The sequence below is a fragment of the Wyeomyia smithii genome, chromosome 3 (assembly GCF_029784165.1).
Source record: "Wyeomyia smithii strain HCP4-BCI-WySm-NY-G18 chromosome 3, ASM2978416v1, whole genome shotgun sequence".
Classification (NCBI taxonomy): domain Eukaryota; kingdom Metazoa; phylum Arthropoda; class Insecta; order Diptera; family Culicidae; genus Wyeomyia; species Wyeomyia smithii.
In genome coordinates, this window is record NC_073696.1 from 64,317,845 (window position 1) to 64,338,806 (window position 20,962).

General features: G+C 38.1%; 1 protein-coding gene across 5 annotated transcripts in view; it reads left to right on the forward strand.

Moving 5' to 3' along the window:
* The window catches only part of LOC129732956 (protein spire), a 308,435-nt gene that overhangs the window by 145,829 nt on the left and 141,644 nt on the right, over positions 1 to 20,962 (forward strand). The gene's annotated exons all lie outside the window — the stretch shown is intronic.

A 20,962-nucleotide genomic window follows, 5' to 3' on the forward strand; every position in this document is an offset into this window, starting at 1 on the left:
CAATGCCGAGATTCGGCGAAATTTTTTAAGGGTGTATGTTTAAAAATGTGAAAATCACGAAACATCATTATCTCAGAAACTACTCAACCGATTTTAACAAAATTGGTTTTAAATAAACGAGCTACTTAAAAAACCCTTAACTTTTGAGTTTCATGAAGATTGAACGTGTGGTTCAGAAATTATTTAAAGAAAAGTGTTCTGGAGAGTGTTTAATCTCACTCACTTTTCTCAGAGATGGCTGAACCGATTTCCACGAAATTAGTGTCAAATGAAAAGTCTAGCTGTCTCATAACACCCTATTGAATTTCAATGTAATCGGTCTTTCACTATGTCTGTAATGTATCAAAATATGAAAATCACGAAACTTCATTATCTCAGAAAGTACACAACCGATTTGAACAATATTGGTATCAAATGAACGGGCTAGTTAAAGGTTAATTGATGAATTTTATAGTTATTGAGCACGTGGCTTAAAAATAGTGAAAAGAAACATGTTCCGGTGACTTTTAAAATTTACTCGTTTTCCCAAAAATGGCTGGACTAAATTCAACAGTCTTAGTGTCAAATGAAAAGTTTGGCTTTCCTATATGTTCCCATTTTATTTGACTATAATCGTGTTTTTATTCCAACCGTTATGTATTAAATTATAAAAACAACGAAAGTCTATTATCTCAAAGATCACACGACTTATTTGAACATATCTAGTGTCATTTGAACGGGTTGTCTCTCAAACTCACAAGTAAGAAATTTCATAGCAATTTGATATATGGTTCAAAAGTTATGAAAAGAAACGAAATTCAAAGACTATTTAAAAGTGTAACTGCTTTGATCAAAACATATGGCCTCAACAAAATTTAAATTTGGTATTGTGCTATTCGTACGTTCCCGGTATTGCTCGTGATTGAAGTGTACGAAATTCAAAGTCGTTTCTTTCATTTCGCTATTTCTTCAGCACGAATATTTTACTCCTAATTAATAATTTTTTCAACTTTTTGCCTTTCCCCTAGAAAGGTATAGCAATCACTTGCAAAACCGAAGATATGAAAGTGCTCCGAAGGGCCGAATGGCATATATCACTCGACTCAGCTCGACGAGCTGAGCATTTTCTGGATGTATGTGTGCGTGCGTGTGTGTGTGTGTGTATGTGTGTGTATGTGTTGGTGTATGTGTGTGTGTATGTACAGATTTTTATTTTCACTCACTTTTGGCTGGACCGATTTCAATGGAATTATATGCAAATGAAAGTTCCAGTTGCCCCATAAGACCTTATTAAATTTCATTGTAATTGGATTTTTATTTCAGAGGTTATGTTTAATAATGTAAAAATCACGAAACATCAATATCTCAGGAGCCACACAACCGATTTTAATAGAATTGGTATCAAATGTACGGGCTATTTTAAAAACCCTTGATTTTTGAATTTTATATAGTTTGAACATGTGGTTCAGAAGTTATGAAAAGAAACGTCTTCTGGAGACTGTTTAATCTCACTAATGTTTCTCAGAGATGGCTGGACCGATTTCCACGAAATCAGTGTCATATGAAAGGTTTAGTTACCCTATTGATTTTTTTGCAATCGGACTATTACTTTGCCTGTTATGTTTAAAAATGTGAAATCTAGCTATTTTTTTTTTTTTTTTCTTCACATAACATTTATTTGACACGGCACAAATACAATTTAATGTTTAACGGCGCCAATTATATCTGTTGACTTAAAAACTAAAGCAAATTTTTTATCCTCGCTGCCGACTACGAGCTGAAATTAAGTCTAACTTAAAACTAGCATGGGATTTCCAATCAGTGTTTTGTTGTTCAATGGTCGTCTGATAATCGTCGAATGGCATGTATGGATTCGTTCTGCTGAGCCACGATGTCGTGAGTTGGGACAGAGGCTCGTAGTCCTTGGGTCCTGGTTCTGTTGTGCGGGGTCTGGTTGCTGGTTTTGTGCTTAAGGTTCAAACGTGTTCTTGTCGTTTTGTTGGGTGTAGACGGAGGGGAACGGGACTAGACTGGGGCGTGGATGGATTTCAGGAAAACGTATATAAGGGACATGTAGGATAGGTCACGGCTCGCCAAGACATCACGAACAGGAACAGCCGGCTGTCTACCCTCGGCCTGCAGGGAAGCTATTAATTTAGACCTGGCGTCACGGTGTACAGGGCATGACCAAACCACATGCTCTATGTCGTGATAACCTTCACCACAGGCACAGATACCACTTTCCCCGAGCCCAACACGACTGAGGAGCGCGTCAAATCTATAGTGATTGGACATAAGCCGGGACATCACGCAAATGAAATCCCGACCTACATCCAACCCCTTGAACCACGGGTTCGTCGATACTTTGGGGATTATGGAATGTAACCACCTTCCCAATTCCCCTCTGGTCCAAGCATTTTGCCAACTGATGATCGTATTCTGACGTACAAGTGCGAAAAATTCATTAAAGGCAATTGGTCTTTCATAAATATCACCGTTTGTTGCGCCCACCTTAGCCAAAGAGTCCGCTTTCTCATTACCCGGTATCGAGCAGTGAGAAGGGACCCACGCTAAGGTAATCTGAGTAGATTTTTCGGATAAAGCACTCAGATGTTCCCGTATTTTCCCCAGGAAATACGGAGAGTGCTTAACATCTTTCATCGATCGGAGAGCCTCAATGGAACTGAGACTGTCCGTAAAGATGAAATAATGGTCCGTGGGCATTTTTTCGATAATCCCTAGGGTGTACTGAATTGCAGCTAATTCTGCGACGTAAACAGAAGCAGGATTATCGAGCTTATGGGAGACGGTTAAATCTAGCTATGAAAAGAAACATATTCCGAAGAATACATAAACTCACTCTATGCCTCCCCAGCTGGTCTCGAGGTACGATGCTGGCCTAACAAGCCAGTCGTCGTAGGTTCGAGTCTTGACTCGGGAGAGACTGTTAGTGTCAGTAGGATCGTAGCGCTAGCCCCGCAATTGTCCTGTACACTTAACGGTTGGCTGCGAAGTCTGTGTATAGTAAACAGAAGGTCAAGTTCCGAATCGGAATGTAGCACCAAGGCTTTGTTTTGCTTTACATAAACTCACTCACTTTTCTCAGAGATGGCTGAACTGATTTTCACGAAATTAGTGTCAAATGAAAGGTCTAGCTGTCTCATAACACCCTATTGAATTTTACTGTAATCGAACTCGAAACTTCATTATCTCAGAAACTACACAACCGATTTGCTCAATTGTATTAACAGATGAACAGGCTAGTTAAGGGTTAACTGATGAATTATGATTTTACACGTGGTTTCAAAGTTTGGCTGCCCTTTACCCCCCATTTGATTATAATCGAACTAAGCAACCGTTATGTATTTAATCTATTAAATAAAAATAAGTTGGTGTCTGTATAACGGCGTTTCACTCGAAGTAGAATCAACGGATTTGAATGATTCTTTCTGTGTTTGTTTTGTCTTCATCTTCGACGAGTTAATAGGCCATAAAAATAACAAAAATCAACTGATAAAGTTAGAAAAAAATTGAAATATATTTTCGGTTTTTCCCGCCTTTTACTCCAAGAACAACGTCATTGGATTACTATGATTGTAGGCTATGACCGGTAGACAAGTTGTTGTAGCGTCGTTATTGAGGCGCCGTAGTTGAGTAAACAAGCACCTGTTAATGGTTTACATATAAAGTGATATTCGTTTTCGCTGCCTACTACACCTTTTCTATGCAAAAGCGCTATAGCGTGGTAGCAGCAAACTCGACATGCATGTGAATACTCTCAACGTGGCTTTGATATTATTCAAGGGCATATACTTGATAATGTAAATTTAATTTCTGGCTTATTTGAGCAAAGTTGCATATAATCGTTTTATTTGTCTGATAAATGAAAAGAAAAAAAACAAGGATAACACTACATGTGCGATGATTTAATCTACCATTGCTCGAATCTAATCAATCTGTTCAATTTTCTCTAAAATGCACACTGACTTAGATCATTGACATTTGCTCATGCTGCAATGATTCTCTTAGCTGGTAAAAGAAACGTGTAGTTTTTGTTTCTAAAAAACATTGATTTCTGTTCATGTTTCGTTAAATAGGCACTATTGCATTCCTACAAATCTCTGGATTTACAATTAATTGTTGAATGTTGAATTGAAAACAATAATGTTGAGAAGTGTCAATTGCACTGTGCTTAGGCAGCAGATCTGTCTCAAAAATCAGATGAAATATTATTGTCATTGAAGCGAAAATTTCGAAGCTCCGTGTACCTACCAATTTACCATTTAATTTCAATCGTTTGTATGTATGTACCTTCGCGCTCCGCAGTTGGGTGATATTCGATAATGCCCAAAGCCCTGATAGCTGGTGGCATAAAACCTAAAATATGCATATTCTCGCATAAACAGCTTTATGTCACATGGTCGCGTGAAAAACAATTGGTATCATGTATGCTTGAAAAAAAAGGTACCCGAAAAATGGTTAGCCATTAGGTTTTGCGAGAATTTTTGTTCAGGACAAAACCATATTGTCACTATGCCATGGCAATAACGAATATCAACTGGAAAAGTTATAAAACGTTAAAAACCAACCCTTGATATTTCTCGCCCTTCTGAGATTCTGAGAGGTTTTCTGTGAGTTTTAGTGAGTAACGATTTTTTGTTGCCTTTGATCGGAAAAATTCGTACAAGTTTTCATCACCGGGGCGTACTTAAACGATAGCCTTCATTTTTTTAAATATTTTATGGAATAGTTCTATGCGATTTTCGTATTGGTTTCTGTTGATGCCACTTAAATTCAACGTCGGTTTCTGTTAATTTGTGCTGTGACTGTTTTTCAAGAAAGAAGAAGACACTGTCGGTACGTAATAAACATAATAGATTAAAAATAATAATGTGTTTTTGCGAGAATTCTGAGGAGTATTCATACTGGTTTCAGTTTTTTCTTCATCGTACTGGTTTCAGTTGGTTTCGAATAATTTTCTTCCACATGTAGTGGGAATGTTTCCTAACGAAGATGCCGCTAAGGGTATTTTATAAAAAGAATGTTCCCTAATCTACATGATCAAACTGATTCTTGCATATCTTCCAGTTGACTTTGACAAATTTCTGCTGTGGTCGAAGTGTTTTTTGTTCAGATGAAGTTGTTGTAAGTGGAATGTTCAAATACTTAACATGCCGTTGAATTAAAATCAAATTCGTTGTTTTTGTTCCAGTTTTGCGAGTTAAGACACGAGTAGTAGCAGGTCAATAAAAGTGTCAGGCTCCGCAACACTGAAGATAGAATATTAAAAAGTCCCGAAGGGAAGTTGATCGGTTAAGAACAAGACGAGCTCGAAATGCACGACGTTCGACACCCCATATATCACAAAATCGTCAGTTACACACTTAGTTTTCATAGTCTTTAAACGAGTCTTGAACAGAAGAAAAATAAAGTATAATAAATTAAACACTCAATTGAGAGAAAAATGCTAATCAAATATTTTCAAATACTACTGCATTATAGGTTCAAGGTCAAATTTACCACCGAACAGATGCATTGCTGCCACTACCCGATGGCAAATGTCCTTGAAGCGACAATTCTGACAGGAAACTACAAAGGAGAAGTCGTAATAATCCCGCGTATCTCGATTACTTCTACCGATTTGCCGTTAAGTTTTAAACGTCTGCAATTTCCCGTGCGTCGCGCATTCGCGATGACTATTGATAAAACCCAAGGACAGTCACTGAAAATTTGTGGTATAAACTCCGAGTATTCATGCTTCTCACATGGACAGCTCTTTGTCGCATATTCACGTGACCCTGACCCCGACATTGTGGAATATATAAAATTAAGTGGCTAGGACCGCCTTGACCACTTTCACATGTTTCGTATATTCCGAATTTTAAGCTTGAATTATTTAGAATTCTGAAGTTTTTTTATAAAGATTGGCCAGGCAGAAGGGTATTACTATATTTGCATTAAGCCAAGCTTTTGAATAATTGAAAAATAATGTAATAATTTCCTTCAGAATATTTAAAAGAATGACTGTTTATTTTCAGAAATGTATTGAAATGATTTGATTATGGTTGAAAGGTGCTTCATAATGTTCAATGAAACGAGCGCAGGATTGAAAAAAAAAAAACTAAAAACAAATCAGAGCCGAAACATATCGTAGGTATGTTTTTTAGCAGCAGTTAGATATTTCAGTTTTTACAATACAACAGTCAATAAAACTTAAGGCGGCGGTACGAAGTTTGCCGGGTCAGCTAGTTGTTAATAAAACAATGAAATTATATTATCTCAAAGATTACACGACTTATTTGAACATTACTAGTGTTATACGAACGAGTCATCTCTCAAACTTACAAATAACAAACTTCATAACAATTTGATATGTGGTTCAAAAGTTGTGGAAAGAAAAGAAATTCAAAGGCTATTTAAAACTATACCTGCTTTGATCAATACATGTGGCCTCAATATAATTTATATGTGGTATCGTACCATTTAAATGTTCTCTGTATCGCTCGTGATTGAATTGTTCGAAATTAAGAGTCATTTCATTTATTTCGCTATTTATTGAGCATTTATATTACGTCAAATTTCATATTTTATACTTCTATTACAACATCAATATTTTAGAACCCAAAAAGTGAATACACATTTATTGGATTGAAGCGTTCATGTAAATCTATTTTTACAAATAATAAGTTTAAATGAGAAAGGCTGGATCTGACCGCTAGGTGGATTAATTTAGGTTTTTCTTCAATTCAATCCATTTTGCTGCGCACGACATACGATTTTTTTGCTTATTTTTGCCTTTGTAGCTACATAGTGATCTGTTTTCTTTTTATAAAATTATAAACGATTAAAGTCAAAGAAGGTCAACTTTAAAATTTAATAATTTTTTTTTTTCGCAATCCTCCAATGTAAGGTCAATTCCCATCTCAGTAACGGCGATCGCCTCTACACATCTCGCGCCAGAGCAACAGTAATATCGTGACAGTTATCGTCGGTACCATAATCCATCGGCCAAGTAGCACGTTCCCGTCTTTTCCGTCTCCTCTGGGCTCGCTATTCCAAGTGTGGTAAGCTGCGATTTTCGTTCGATGGGGTATCATATTCATAAAAATCCCAACAATTCCATACTTTACTACCGCGTGCGCCTTTCATATACACTTTGGGGTTATGCAAATTTAAAATTGCTGAGAGCCCAACCTGGTATAAATTGGCTACCGTGTCAGTTCGGTAGCGATCGGTCCAATCACTGAAATTCTTTCAGTGGGCTCTGACTGGCGGATACAAACACAATTATCTCTACGTTGACCAACCTGATGGAGACGCTCAGAAGGGCACAATCGAATCCGTTTTACAACAGCAGACGCTCTTTTTTTATTGTTGGCTTATGGCTACCATTATCCAGCTCGGCACAGAAGGATCGTAAAGATGTAGGCTTCTGTTTATTTTTTCATAGCAAAGCTAAGTTGTCTAGAGCGTTTTGTGTGTGCCAGATTCTCAAAAAAGCGTGACTCCTCTACACAACTCATCAGTCAAATGGTACCAATTTAAACATCCGCCAGAGCCGATAGAGTGGAAAAAAGGTTGCAAAATTGACCTCTTTGTAGGTTCATATCTGCGTAGAGCTGTTAACATGCGCTGGTGGTGGCTTGCAGCTTTTAGTGCGGACTGTTATGGTTTGGTAAGAAGAAGAGAGCGATGCAGCGTGCAGATATTTCAGCGTTTAAGCAACCTTGAAGCTCGCATCACCGCACCGTATGTCCGACGTATCTACACACAAGCGGATCGTAACCTTTCGAAGAGACAATCATCTCGAAGTGGTCTCGTTATTGAGAGGATGACAGTCTGAAGTACTGCGATGATATTTTTGGGCCTTTCACAGGCGGTCGAATATGGCCCACTCGGACATCGCAGCTGTGCGCTAATGGAAGCACTCATTTGGCACTTCTCCGTCATCTCAGGTATCTAATACCGGTTGAGGGTACTCGATTTCAGACCGAGAGCGGCGAATGGCGACATAGGTTTCCACCGGAAGCAAAGCAATGCCGCGGGATTTATTTGTGATCAGGACGGAAGTGTTACTGTTGCAGCTACCTCCGTGCTTACACCGGGTGGAGGTTACAAATTAGGAAGCTATTTCGATTGCTTTCGAGCTCATCATTTCGGTATCGTCAGCTTCTGAAACAAACTCGTCGAGTCACCTCAACCGGAGGTCTATTGCACAATTTAAAACCCGTGTGGTTTCCTGCTGAGTTGAGGGTGGACGACCGAATGCACATGACACAGTTCACAACTCGATCAGGGTCGCCATGGACCCATTCCACGCTAGATTTTACAATAGCACGACGTTATTCAACAGCACATGCCAATCTACTGAATTCCAAATCGCCCTTTTCTTCTTCCAGTCACGATTGACGACTGACTGCTGAAGCAATAATCATATCAATAACAGTAACACATTAATATCCACTTAAATCACCTATCTGAATGACAACACATCGCTGGTCACATCGGTGGATCCCTAAGAGAAAGGGCCTGCCGGTGGTAGAAGCAAACGACTGCCTTCGGCACTCTGCCCAATCCGCTTTGGCTTAAACCCTCGACGAGCGGCTAAATATTCGGCTACCTTTGTTTTGGTGTTTTGAATGGTTGAGATTTATTTTGCGAATGAATGCAAGCTCTAAATGCTCAGTTCTACACATCCTTGAACGTTTGACAAAAGACACGTGAAAAGCAAACGATTATCAAAATTTGTACAAGAATTAAATGGAACATGAGTATACATTGTTGTTCAAATAAGATAATCTTTCGTTAGAGCTAACCGGCGTTGTGCAACTATAAATGCTGTGGTTAGTAATAAATTATTTACCCGATTTCAGTTTCAATAATGTAAGCCGATTTGTGGCAGAAAATCTTGATCGAATCCACAAATAATCGCTTTCTGTCGGCCTGCAATAGCATGTTATCAGGAGCTCTTAAATCGACAGTTCGGCATCTCTTTGGTTCCGTCGGGGCCGGTTCGGCACGTGAGCGGCTGTATGCCGTGAATTACGCACCCGGCAGCGATGTCAATCCCTCAGCCCGGGGCAAACAAATTATTAAATTTAAATAATCCGAATATTTTGACTGGTTTGGTTTCCAATGCGCGAACGCCGAACTGCTCGAGAACCGGTTGCCAAACAACGAAGCTCGATGCACAACCGCCCCATTCAAACCGATTCGATGGGTGGAGACGCTGTCGGGTGGGTGCTACCGATCGACCCGCGGTGCCGTTCCATGTCATTAATAAACGCGACGCGACGCACCACTGTCGACATAGCAAAATACGTTGCAATCGTCGCGCGTAACGGATTAGTAGCAGTGCATGCTAGTTATTGACGAAAACATAAACAACTACCAGGGGGTCGCCACTTCGGAGATTGATGACGAATCTTGGTGAAGTCCATTCAGATGTGGGCTGCACCGTTGAGGGCGTCAATATTAGATCAAGGTTGGTGCCCTTTCATCAACTGTCAAACGTGACGTCGGCGGATCATTTTCACCCCAGGAGTTCTGCGAGAGGCTGTCAATGTCGCTGTTTGGTAGAATTAGTTAGAAAAAATACTTTTGATTAGTTAGTAATTTTGTGAGTAAGATGTCTAGTGGTGACCGAGTTCCCAGAAATTTTGTGGTGTTCACGCAAATTGATCAATAGAAATTAATTTACATTAACGGATACATCACTGCACTAGAATCATAACGTTATCTTTACAATTCAATATATTGAGCTACTATACATCTCGCCAAATTTATTTGAAAATATTGTTTATTCAACTTGTGTGCTTTGAAAAATCAGAATTTCTTTTAATTTAAGTTTTTTTGTTCGAATTCGTCTAAAAAATGTAGTTAGACAACTTGCAGATTTGTCGCACCTTTTTACTCAAGAAAGCAGATCTTGTGGTACATATTTAAATGTCATGACTAATTTTAAGAAGAAAGCAATCTAAAGATGATTATGCTTGATAGATTAGGATTGATAAATTAGGATTTTAATAGATCAGATAGGTTGATAGATTAGGATCGCTAAGATTGGATTAAATATATCCCTAAATCGACTAATTAGATTATTCTTTAGTTCTTATTGTCTGGAGTACCATAAACCGGGATCTATACATTTTTGAATTTGTGATGAAAAGAAAAACGCTTTTAGTTTTTGGCATTTGTCGTAATCTCCACGTTTTTTGTTTAGATATGTCTACGTTATTCATGCATTTTTTTCTACTTAATGTGTGTTTTTGATGCTACAATATTAATTGAAAAAAAAGTGAGTTTATGCGATTTTTATTACATACAAACAATCTGTTCAAGCGGATTCCGAATAACAAGCTGCAATACGTATAATTTTTTATTTCGTTGCAAGATTAGTTCATAAGAAAAACAAATATTATAACAACGATTTTCATTATTGTTCTTGAAATTTTTTCCTCAAAGCCCCCTTCAATCTCCACAGTGTGTTAGATATTTTCTTCTTAATATTTAATTAATTTTTATTTATCTATGATCGTTTATGGACATATTTTATGAATATTTTTGTTACTAAATTAAGCGGCCATTTCGTCGCAGAACGATCTAATATTTGTTCATGAACATTTAAGTTTTAATAAAATATGGCCTTTCTGGAGCTCCTATAATATTTCACGAAACTTTGAAATAAAGTTCTTAAACAACATCAACACTGGCATACAACTATTATTGAAAATATTGAAATTAAAAAAACTACTTTAAATTTATCCTACATCGGAGTTTTTTTATCAAACGTTTTGGTATAATGTCAAGATTTTTTAAAATAAGTAAATATAAATTATTTTTTAAATTCAGTATTTATTTCGATTTTGTTTGACATCAAGACATTTTTCCTCGGTATATAATTCCCTACAACTGATTTTCAGACAGTTCTTCACGCCTCCACAATACTCGGTCTAGGTTTGCTCAACTACAATCGCTCGTTACATCTGCTGTTTGGGTAGATCCTCATCGAAAGCAGACATCAAACGCGTGCAGGGTTGGTCTCTAGCCAGGTTTGTGCTGAGTATTATCTTTGCACGTTCCTCATCTGCCATTCGGGCTATGTGGCCAGCCCACTGTAAACTGTCGTGTTTCATCAGCTTGACAATATCAGTGTTCTTATATATTTCTGCGCTTGCAACACACCTAATTTTCTAGTTTGCCACCAAATCTTGAGCGCAGAATTCTACGCTCGAAGACTTCCTGCGCTCTCCTTTCGGCCTCCTTCCATGTCCATGATTTATTCCCGTAGAGCGCCACCGGGAGGATCAGTGTCCAGTAGAGTACAAATTTCGTGCGGATCTGCCAGCTGTGGGACTTAAGCTGACTACGCAGTCGAGTGTTCCAAGCTAAACAAATTCGTCAACAACTGCGAATGTATCTCCATCCATCACCACCGCAGCACCAACGCCCGTACAACCACTTTCTCTGTTAGCCACCATGTACCTCGTTTTGGCATTGTTCATGGTGAAAGAAATTCTTGCAGCTTCCCTTCTGTGCGCCTTAATGACCTCCTCTACATCTCTGCGATTATCACCGATGATGTCAATGTCGTCCACGATGCCTAGAAGCATCTAAAAACTGATGGTGTTACCCCTTTGCCCAACTGCCTTTCGTATAGTAGCTTCCTAGGTTATGTTGAGCTGCATGTTCGTGAGCCCTTGCTTTAGACCATCCAACATCACAAACGAAAATTTGTCCGTTGTCCTGAGGCTTGATGTGAAATCGCAGAGTCGCAAGAATTAGCTTAATAACTTGTATCGTAAACCATGTATGAGCATAATCTGTCATAGCTCGTTGTGATTCACTGAAGCGTACGCCGTCTTGGAATCTAAAAACTGATTATGTGTCTGCAAGTTGTGTTCTAGAAACCTGTTGAAGATCTATCTTAAGGTAAACGTTTGGTCCTTATGAAAGTGAGGGATGAGAAAACAACAAAAAAACAAGAGAGAAAAGAGTGAGAGGGAAAAAAGAAGAAGAGAGAGAGAGAAAGAAAGAGAAAGAGAGAGGGCAAAAAAGAGAGGAAAAAGAGATAGAGGAATAAAATGAGAGACATGATAAAAGAGAGGGAGAGAGATAAAAAAGTGAGAGAGATAAAAAGAAAGTGAGAAATAAGAGAGAGAGAGAGAGAAAAAAGAGGAAGAGAAGAGAAGAGAGACAGAAAAGACGAGATAGAGAAAAAAGAGAGTGAAAAAAAGAGAGCGAGAGAGAAAAGAAACAGAGAAGAGAGAGCGAGAGAGAAAAGAGAAAGAGAGAAAAAAGAAAGAGATTAGGCAAGAGAGATAAAGAAAAAAGTGGAAGGGAGAAGAGAGAGAGAAGAAAGAAATGGAGAAAGAGAGAGAGAATATGAAAGTGAGGGATAAAGAGACAAAAAGAGAAAGGTAGGGAAAGGCGAAAAAGAGAGGAGGGGAGAGAATGAGATGGAAAGAGAGAGGAAGAGAGAGAAAGAAAAAAGATAGAGAGAAAGAAAGAGAAATAGAGAGAAAGGGAGAAAAAGAGAGAGAAAGAGAGAGTAAGAGAAGAGAGATAAAGAGTGAAAAAAAGAAGAGAGAGAAAGAGAGAGAAAGAGAAGAGAGGTAGAGAAAGAGAAGAGAGATAGAGAGAGAAAAAGAGAAGACAGATAGAGATAGAGAAAGAGAAAGAGAAGAGAGATAGAGAGAGAGAAAGAGAAGAGATAGGAAAAGAGAAAGAGAAGAGAGATAGAGAGAGAAAGAGAAGACAGAGAGAGAGAGAGAGAAAAAGAAAAGAGAGAGAGAGAGAGAAAGAGAAGAGAGATAGAGAGAGAAAGAGAATAGAGATAGAGAGAGAAAGGTAAGAAGAAGAAGAAAAGAAAGAGAGAGAGAGATAGTGAGTTAAATATAACACAAGTTTTTAGAATTAAACATCGCGTTTGTAGAATGAGACGACACCTCATCAAACGATTATAACAAACGGCTAACAGAAATATATCTGAACTTGATAGAAATAACAAAGCCTGTAATATTTTCGATGTACCAGAATAATCATAAGCACAAAATCAAAGAATTTTGTTTTCATACACTTGAATGTTTGAAAGAGGTTCTTAAAAAAAAGAGTATGAAATCAAATATGTCAGTTCAAGAAAGGTACCGAACTGCTTTGAGCGATATCCGTCGATATCTCTTCAGATAAAAAATTTCGAGTGTTTCGCAGTTTTTTCAAATCAATTATTTTTTTCAGATTAAGTCAATATAATGTCATCTACCTGCAATTTTATTTTGTATGCTGATGAAAATTTAGTAACTGCATTGCCAACTGTGTCGATTATTACGCTTACACATTGTCATAAACTGTTATTTAACCGCATGAATTGAAAACATCCTAAGCTGTCGATCAACAAAATATATCTCGATTATAACATATCTTAATATTTTGGCACGAAACGAAATGCAAAAATATTAATGCATTTTATATATTTATTTTGAGAAAAGCCTGTTTAGACATAAAATATATATTTTGATGCAAAAGCTGTAAATGATTTTGAATAATCTGATTGTAGAAAAACTTGTGATGAATGATATTGCAGCATATTTAGTACAAAATTTGTAAGAATCATTCTAACTAGTTTTGATCTTTTTCTGCCGAAAATCCAACAAAACTTGCTAAGATTAGTAATATACAGTAAAAAAATTTAGTAGTTTTTTTATATTTTAACTATTAAGAGACCAAATTCAGAACACGAGCTGGTACAAAACCATTTCATAACAAATATCGAAATATGTTTTAATCCTGACATATTTGGATGGTCGGGCAGTCTTAACGCTCCAAAATAGTTTTCTTTAAAATAAACGACGCATAACTGTCGCCTAGAAAATGCTCACAATGACTGACTGACATCCAACACATAATAACTGGTAGCAAAACTTGGATATACGAATACGACGTCGAAACAGCCCAACAATCATTTGAATAGCAATTTACAGAAAAGCCGAAAATCGAATAATCGAGTTCAAAGGAAGAAAAACCATACCGAATTCGGTCTTATAAGTATGGGTAAGCAGGGTTAGACCGCCCCCTTAAGCAATTCTGTTTATAGAAAAATAAGTTGTGGCTGCAATTTCATTTTTTCTTCGCTAAGAAATTTTTTTTTATTCAATACCCGCATTAAAAAAATAAGAACTGAAATATTTTCGTTTATTTCCCAGATCTTTTTTTCAATTTTAAAAATTAAATGAAAATGCGCAGAACTTTTTCATGCGGGGTAAGATCGCCCACTATTTTTGAGGACAACAAATATTTTTAGGGCCAAAACGGTTGATTTTATCGGTATAGTGTCTTTGACAAAGTTTTAGATGGTATTTTCTTTTAATAAAATATACACTGTGAAAAATCTGAGAAAAAATTTTTTTTTCTATGTTTTAACTTTTTTTGTTTTTCGATTATCCAAATTCAAATCAATGTTTAGGTAACTTTTTGTGGTTTTCAAAATATATAGATTTTTCAGAATTGGGGTTTTTCAAGGTATTCAGTTTATAATAAACCTGTCTTTAAGCTGAAAATAAAAACTCATTAAACCTGAGACTTATTATGTATAGAGTAATGATAATAATTATTAATTTTTTTATCCATATTTTCCATTTTTATTGTTTTTTTTTTTTTTTTGAAGAACAAAATTACCAACGACTCTATACATCAAACAAACCGCGCAAAATGATCCAACAAATCAAATTTCAGTTTACCTTTTGTAGATTTTGCAGGCAAAAACATGATTTTTTTGAAATAAATTTAAAAAAAATAATTCTATTTTTATATTTATTTTAAAATTTTTTACAGTGTATACTTTTTTCGGAAGACGTCATATCGATCAAACAAAACGTCCTGGCTCTAAAATTATTTTTGTGCATAAATACCATTTTTACGCAAGTTTACTTTACTAAAAATTTGTCGCGTTGAAAAAATATTACTAGAAAAGCTTCAACCGAATCGAAAATGGTTGATTAATATCGATGTCTTGATTTAAATATGGTTTATTTGACACGGCACGATACAATTTTAAGTTTAACTGAGCCAAGTACACTTTTTATTAATTCTAGATTAGCGGAAAAAGGAGGGAGGCACTTTTTTTTATTTCTCGCGGCCGACTACGAGCTAGTGGGGATTAATGGTGAGGGAAGGGGAGATACAATTCTTGCTTAAAACTAATTAAGATATACGATCTATTTGTATTTCGACTGGTGGTTTTTTTTGTCTTCAAACATAGATTTAGGCTCTTCGTGTTCGTGTCTCCAGCGTCGTATACGGGTATTCTGACGAATAGACAAAAGAATATTAAATTTTAATGTCAGTCTTTTTCAAATAACAGTACAGTTGTGTCATGTACTGAAGATCACCGCTCCCCAGAATGCCTCTAACGGGAACGTTCGGTTGTTTTCCTCGGGCCCGGAGGGAATCTATAAGCTCGGACCTAACATCACAGAATTCGGCACACGACCAAACAACATGCTCGATATCATGGTAGCCATCGCCACAAACGCAGTGATTACTGTCTACAAGCCCTATACGAAAGAGATGCGTGTTTAACGTGTAGTGATTGGACATAAGTCTGGACATCACGCGAATGAAGTCCCGACCGACATCCAACCCCTTGAACCATGCTTTCGTCGATACCTTAGGAAAAATGGTATGTAGCCACCGTTCCAGTTCATCTGAGTTCCATGATAATTGCCAACTGTTGAGTGTTCTCTGACGCAAAATGCTATAAAATTCATCATAAGCAACTGGTCTTACATAAATATCGCCATCAATAGCACCCACCTTAGCTAAAGCTTCAGCCTTTTCATTGCCCGGAATGGAACAATGAGAAGGGACCCACGCTAAGGTAACCCGGTAATTTTTATCTGTTAAAGCACTTAAAAACCGCCGTATTTTCCCCAGGAAATACGGGGTGTGCTTCACAGGCTTCATCGATCGCAGAGCCTCAATGGAACTGAGACTGTCTGTGAAGATGAAGTAGTGGTCTATGGGCAGGGTTTCGATGATCCCAAGAGAGTACTGAATAGCAGCGAGTTCTGCGACGTACACGGAAGCAGGAGGATCGAGTTTGTAGGAGGCGGTAAAATTTTCGTGGAAAACACCAAAGCCAGTGGACTCATCTAGATTAGATCCGTCGGTATAAAACATTTTATCACAACTCACATGTTTAAACTTATTTAAAAAAATCTTAGGGATCTCTTGTGGGCGCAATTGATCCGGGATACCAGAAATGTCTTGTTTCATGGTGGTGTCGAAGAATATAGCATTATTATAAGTATCTAAAAGTGCGACATTGGGGGAATCGTATGAAAAAGGATTATTATCTTGAGCCATATAGTCAAAATATAAAGTCATAAATCTGGATTGAGATTGAAGGTCGACCAACCTCTCGAAATTTTCAATTACTAATGGATTCATAACTGTGCATCGAATAAGCAACCGGTAAGAGAGATTCCAAAAACGATGTTTCAACGGAAGAATACCCGCTAGCACCTCAAAACTCATCGTATGGGTCGACTGCATGCAGCCCAAGGCAATACGCAAACAACGATATTGTATTCTCTCTAATTTTATAATGTGCGTGTTCGCGGCGGAGCGAAAGCAGAAACAACCGTACTCTAGAACTGACAATATCGTTGTTTGGTATAACCTTAGAAGGTCTCCTGGGTGAGCACCCCACCAAGTTCCGGTAATCGTACGAAGAAAATTAATCCTCTGTTGGCATTTTTGTGTCAGTTACCTAATATGACAAGCCCAGGTGCATTTAGAGTCAAACGAGACCCCGAGATATTTAGCGACTAAAACCTGAGTGATCGTTTTACCCGTTAGTAGGAGCTGCAGCTGAGCTGGGTTATGCTTCCTAGAAAAAACGACCAGCTCAGTTTTCTCCGAAGAGAATTCGATACCCAGCTTAAGAGCCCATTCAGACAAATTGTCTAAGGTATCTTGCAATGGTCCTTGCAGATCGTTAGCCTCGCTTCCAGTAATGGATACAAAGCTATCGTCTGCAAGTTGCCTTAGCGTGCATGAATTTGCAAGACATTCATCGATGTCGTTTACGTAAAAATTATATAAGAGAGGACTTAAACATGAGCCCTGGGGAAGGCCCATGTAACTAATTCGGGAAATTGTCGAATCGCCATGTAAGAAATACATATGCTTTTCTGACAACAAATTGAGCAAAAAGTTATTCAAATTTGGTGAAAGTCCCTGCGAATGAAGTTTCGCGCTTAAAACTTCTACAGAGACAGAGTCAAAAGCCCCCTTAATATCCAAGAACGCAGAAGCCATTTGCTCTTTTCGAGCAAATGCGAGTTGAATATCAGTAGAAAGCAACGCTAGGCAATCGTTCGTCCCTTTGCCCCGGCGAAAGCCAAATTGAGTATCTGAAAGTAAACCGTTTGTTTCGACCCATTTGTCTAACCGTAAGAGGATCATTTTCTCCATTAATTTCCGGAGGCAAGAGAGCATCGCAATCGGCCTGTATGAATTGTTATCAGAGGCAGGTTTCCCGGGTTTCCGAATAGCAATGACTTTTACCTCCCTCCAGTCATGCGGAACAATATTTAGCTCAAGAAACTTGTTGAACAAATTCAACAAGCGTCTTTTTGCAGAGTCGGGTAGATTCTTCAACAGGTTGAATTCTATTCTATCTAACCCTGGAGCCTTATTGTTGCACGACAGGAGAGCCATTGAAAATTCCAACATCGGAAATGGAGGCTCTTCCGTAGTTTCTAATATCGATGTCTTATGTGGCTTGAAATTGCTTTACTGATCCTGTAAATATTCGTTTTGTAGTGTCGAGGCATTTGGGCCTTGAAGTAAAACAACAAGCAGTTGTATACGTGGCGGTTTTACCCCATGTATAGTGAGCGACTTTACCCCCAGTGTAACATTTTCATATTCCATCGAAAAAGTAGTCAAAATTACAAGATTACTCACGGCCTTCGATATTTCCGAAAGAAGATAGATTCAGGCAAGCGGTTAAACGTATATTCACGAATAAAGCAATAGATTTTTAGACAGAAAAATCTTAAGTCCCGTTGCCGCAAAGCTATAGCGCATTGACTGGTTGCCAGTTGAAAGGTTGTTTTTGATTATTTCTCTGACCGTTCGCGCACTATCAAAAAAGAAAGAGGTGCAAAATGTTATGTAATTATACTGTAATAGACATGTTAAAGAATTTTTTCAATTATTATATAACTTGGTAGTAAAACTACGGTGGGCGGTCTTACCCCGCTGGGCGGTCTTACCCTGTTTACCCCTACTATGATGATTGAAAAAAAAGCTGGCATATGTGTATCGCCTTGGGCAGGATAAGGATAGGGCACAAAAAATTTCAAGGATAATTACCATTTCTGTTTCATTGATAAAGTCCCGTTTATATCTGAGCAGAAGGTACGCAAATACAGCTATTACTAGGTTCGTACAAGTATTGCTCAGTTCGTCGAGCTAAGATTTTAAGTTTTTCAACCGATTTTATAACCTTTGCTTGGAGCATAACAAAGGTAAAACCACGCATGACGATTCATACGGTACCGGATACCGTCGTGTGAAAATTGCCTTTTGCGACTCCACAAGCAGGTGAAGTAAAATGGTTTAATTATTTGAAATTGCTAACATTTTCCCATAATTTGCCTCGCTCACATACGTACTCCATTCGCGTGATGGAATGTCTTTCCGAGAGACAATTTGGTGTTGCTTAGACGGTCGAATTTCCAATTAGCAACGAGACGTGTCTAATTTCTTTCTCTTCGGATGTGGTGTGGTGCTGCAGTATATGGAGTTTTTCCCCTCTTCCGAGGTCTATCAGCTCTTGGGCAGGTGTTACTGTTAGCCTTCTTCTTGCGATGATTCGCACAATAACTTTGGTGTGAGTTGTGACTATTAGCCAGTTCGTTTGAGCGGAATTGATTTGATTACCCTTGGTGAACTGTGAAATATAGTTTCGTTGGCACTGAGTTACGAACCGTAACAAACTTATGCTGAGTGCTGTTTGTATATGCTCGAGAAGAGACCGTTTGGTTCAGTTGTTTCGGGTAATGAATTGAGTTTTCCTGCGCTCTAGAGAAGGCCTGGCTGTGAGCGAGATCATAAAGTGGGAACACCAATCCTCTGAGCAATTCAATAAACATCTATAGGCACTATAAATATTACGTTTGCCTGGATGGAAGCACGGCCTTCCCATAACATATAATTTTTAGAGTTGGAAACTCAATCGATTGGTTTCAAGATGCTAGATTTCATTTATGATTGAGAATATAATTTTTACTGTTCTCTATTAATGATCATTGTTGATCAATTGTAGTAGTATGAAAAAATGTAATCCCTGTACATAACTTTCCTACATCGACATTACAAGTCGAATCCCACATTGTATGCGGTAAAGTGAGTTGATAATAACTCAGCAGAAAGAATTGCGCTGCGTCGAAACGTGACAATGGTTTCAAGTTCACTTCAGTTGGAGACGCACAACATATCCCATATGCAATGCGAACTACTTGAACCTTCGCGGGAGGTCACTGAATGACGTTTCACATGATTTTATGAGTTAACTTTTACTGACTTAATGCCTTGTGATCGCTTTCATCTCATGCTGTTTTCTTAAGCATGCTGTGCTGCTGCAACACAGTCAAAAACCGCAGCGCCCTGTGCGATCCTTCACGTGCCCATAATAGTAAAATGTCGGGGTCTGGCGATAATAAAACCTTGCCCTTTACTAGCTTTGCCTGCACAGCCGATCCACAGTAATTGAATTGGTGTCAATACTGTAAAAAGTTTATTACATGCTGCTGGAAAACAGTAATTTGATAATAAGCTGCAAAACAGTTTGGGATTTTATTGCACATTATCAACATCAATTACGTTATAATTAAACTTCGCTATTAAAGTTACTAGTCTTAATTACAACTACAAAACCCTCCACAATCTGATCAATCTTCGGCATCTCAATTGAAACGGGCGTGTGTTGTGACATTGAACCGCTGGCTCACGGATCACATCAACTTGAGCGGTTCCAATCGATCCGTTTCGATGTCGACGTCGATGGTGTTCCGCATACCTTTGTGCCGCACGAAATAGTCCCGTGAAGCCATTCGCTGCGCACCGGCTTAGCGATTGACGCCAGTTAAAGGTGAAGTCTTTTGATTAATTACCATAGCCGGCGTCAAGTGAAATGTCGCTCACCAGAGGGGTTAGGCTAGCCCGTCTGCCGGGAGCAACAATTAAGTCGTGTACCGCAGAATTATGCAGACAGATAGGGGAAGATCGTCATTCTTTTGAGCGCTGTAATGAATAAAATTTTGTTTTGTTCTAAAATGCTGCGACTTTCATTGATGGAGCAAAATCTAGCAAATAAAATTTTTAAGTTCCAAAGAATGTAGATTTTATCGTTTTATCAGGTGTTTCGGATCGTTCAAGGTTAAGGGACAGATCCGCATTGGAATTTATTCACAAACAAAAACATACGTTAGTTCGCGGCCGCTTTTGATTTCGTTGGAGATAATGGCTGTTTGATTGACATTTTTTTCCTATTTGCAATTACACGACCTTCACTCGGTTCACAGATTTATTATTGAACTGATTATCATTTATCTGCTCATTTGTCATTGAGGTTGGATTTACACAATTGTTTGTTTCAAACAGCAAACAACCAAATCAGTTTTAAGCAATTTTAGGATCGGGGTTTATTTCATTTCGTACAGTCTGCATCCGTTTGCGGCTGGAATAGTTATTTTAACAACAACACTGAGTTGTTCTGGCAAGATGTGTTTTGAAGTTTATTTCCGTCGCTTGTAACTAATTTGAAGAATTTGTTGTCGCCGCGAGCGATCACGATCGCTTACTCACCCGTGGGTTATTTATGCTGTGCTGATGAGCAACTAGAAAAAGGTCACGACTGGGAGATAAAAATGAAAGAGAAATTTTGTTGTTTGATGATGCCCATCACAATTTT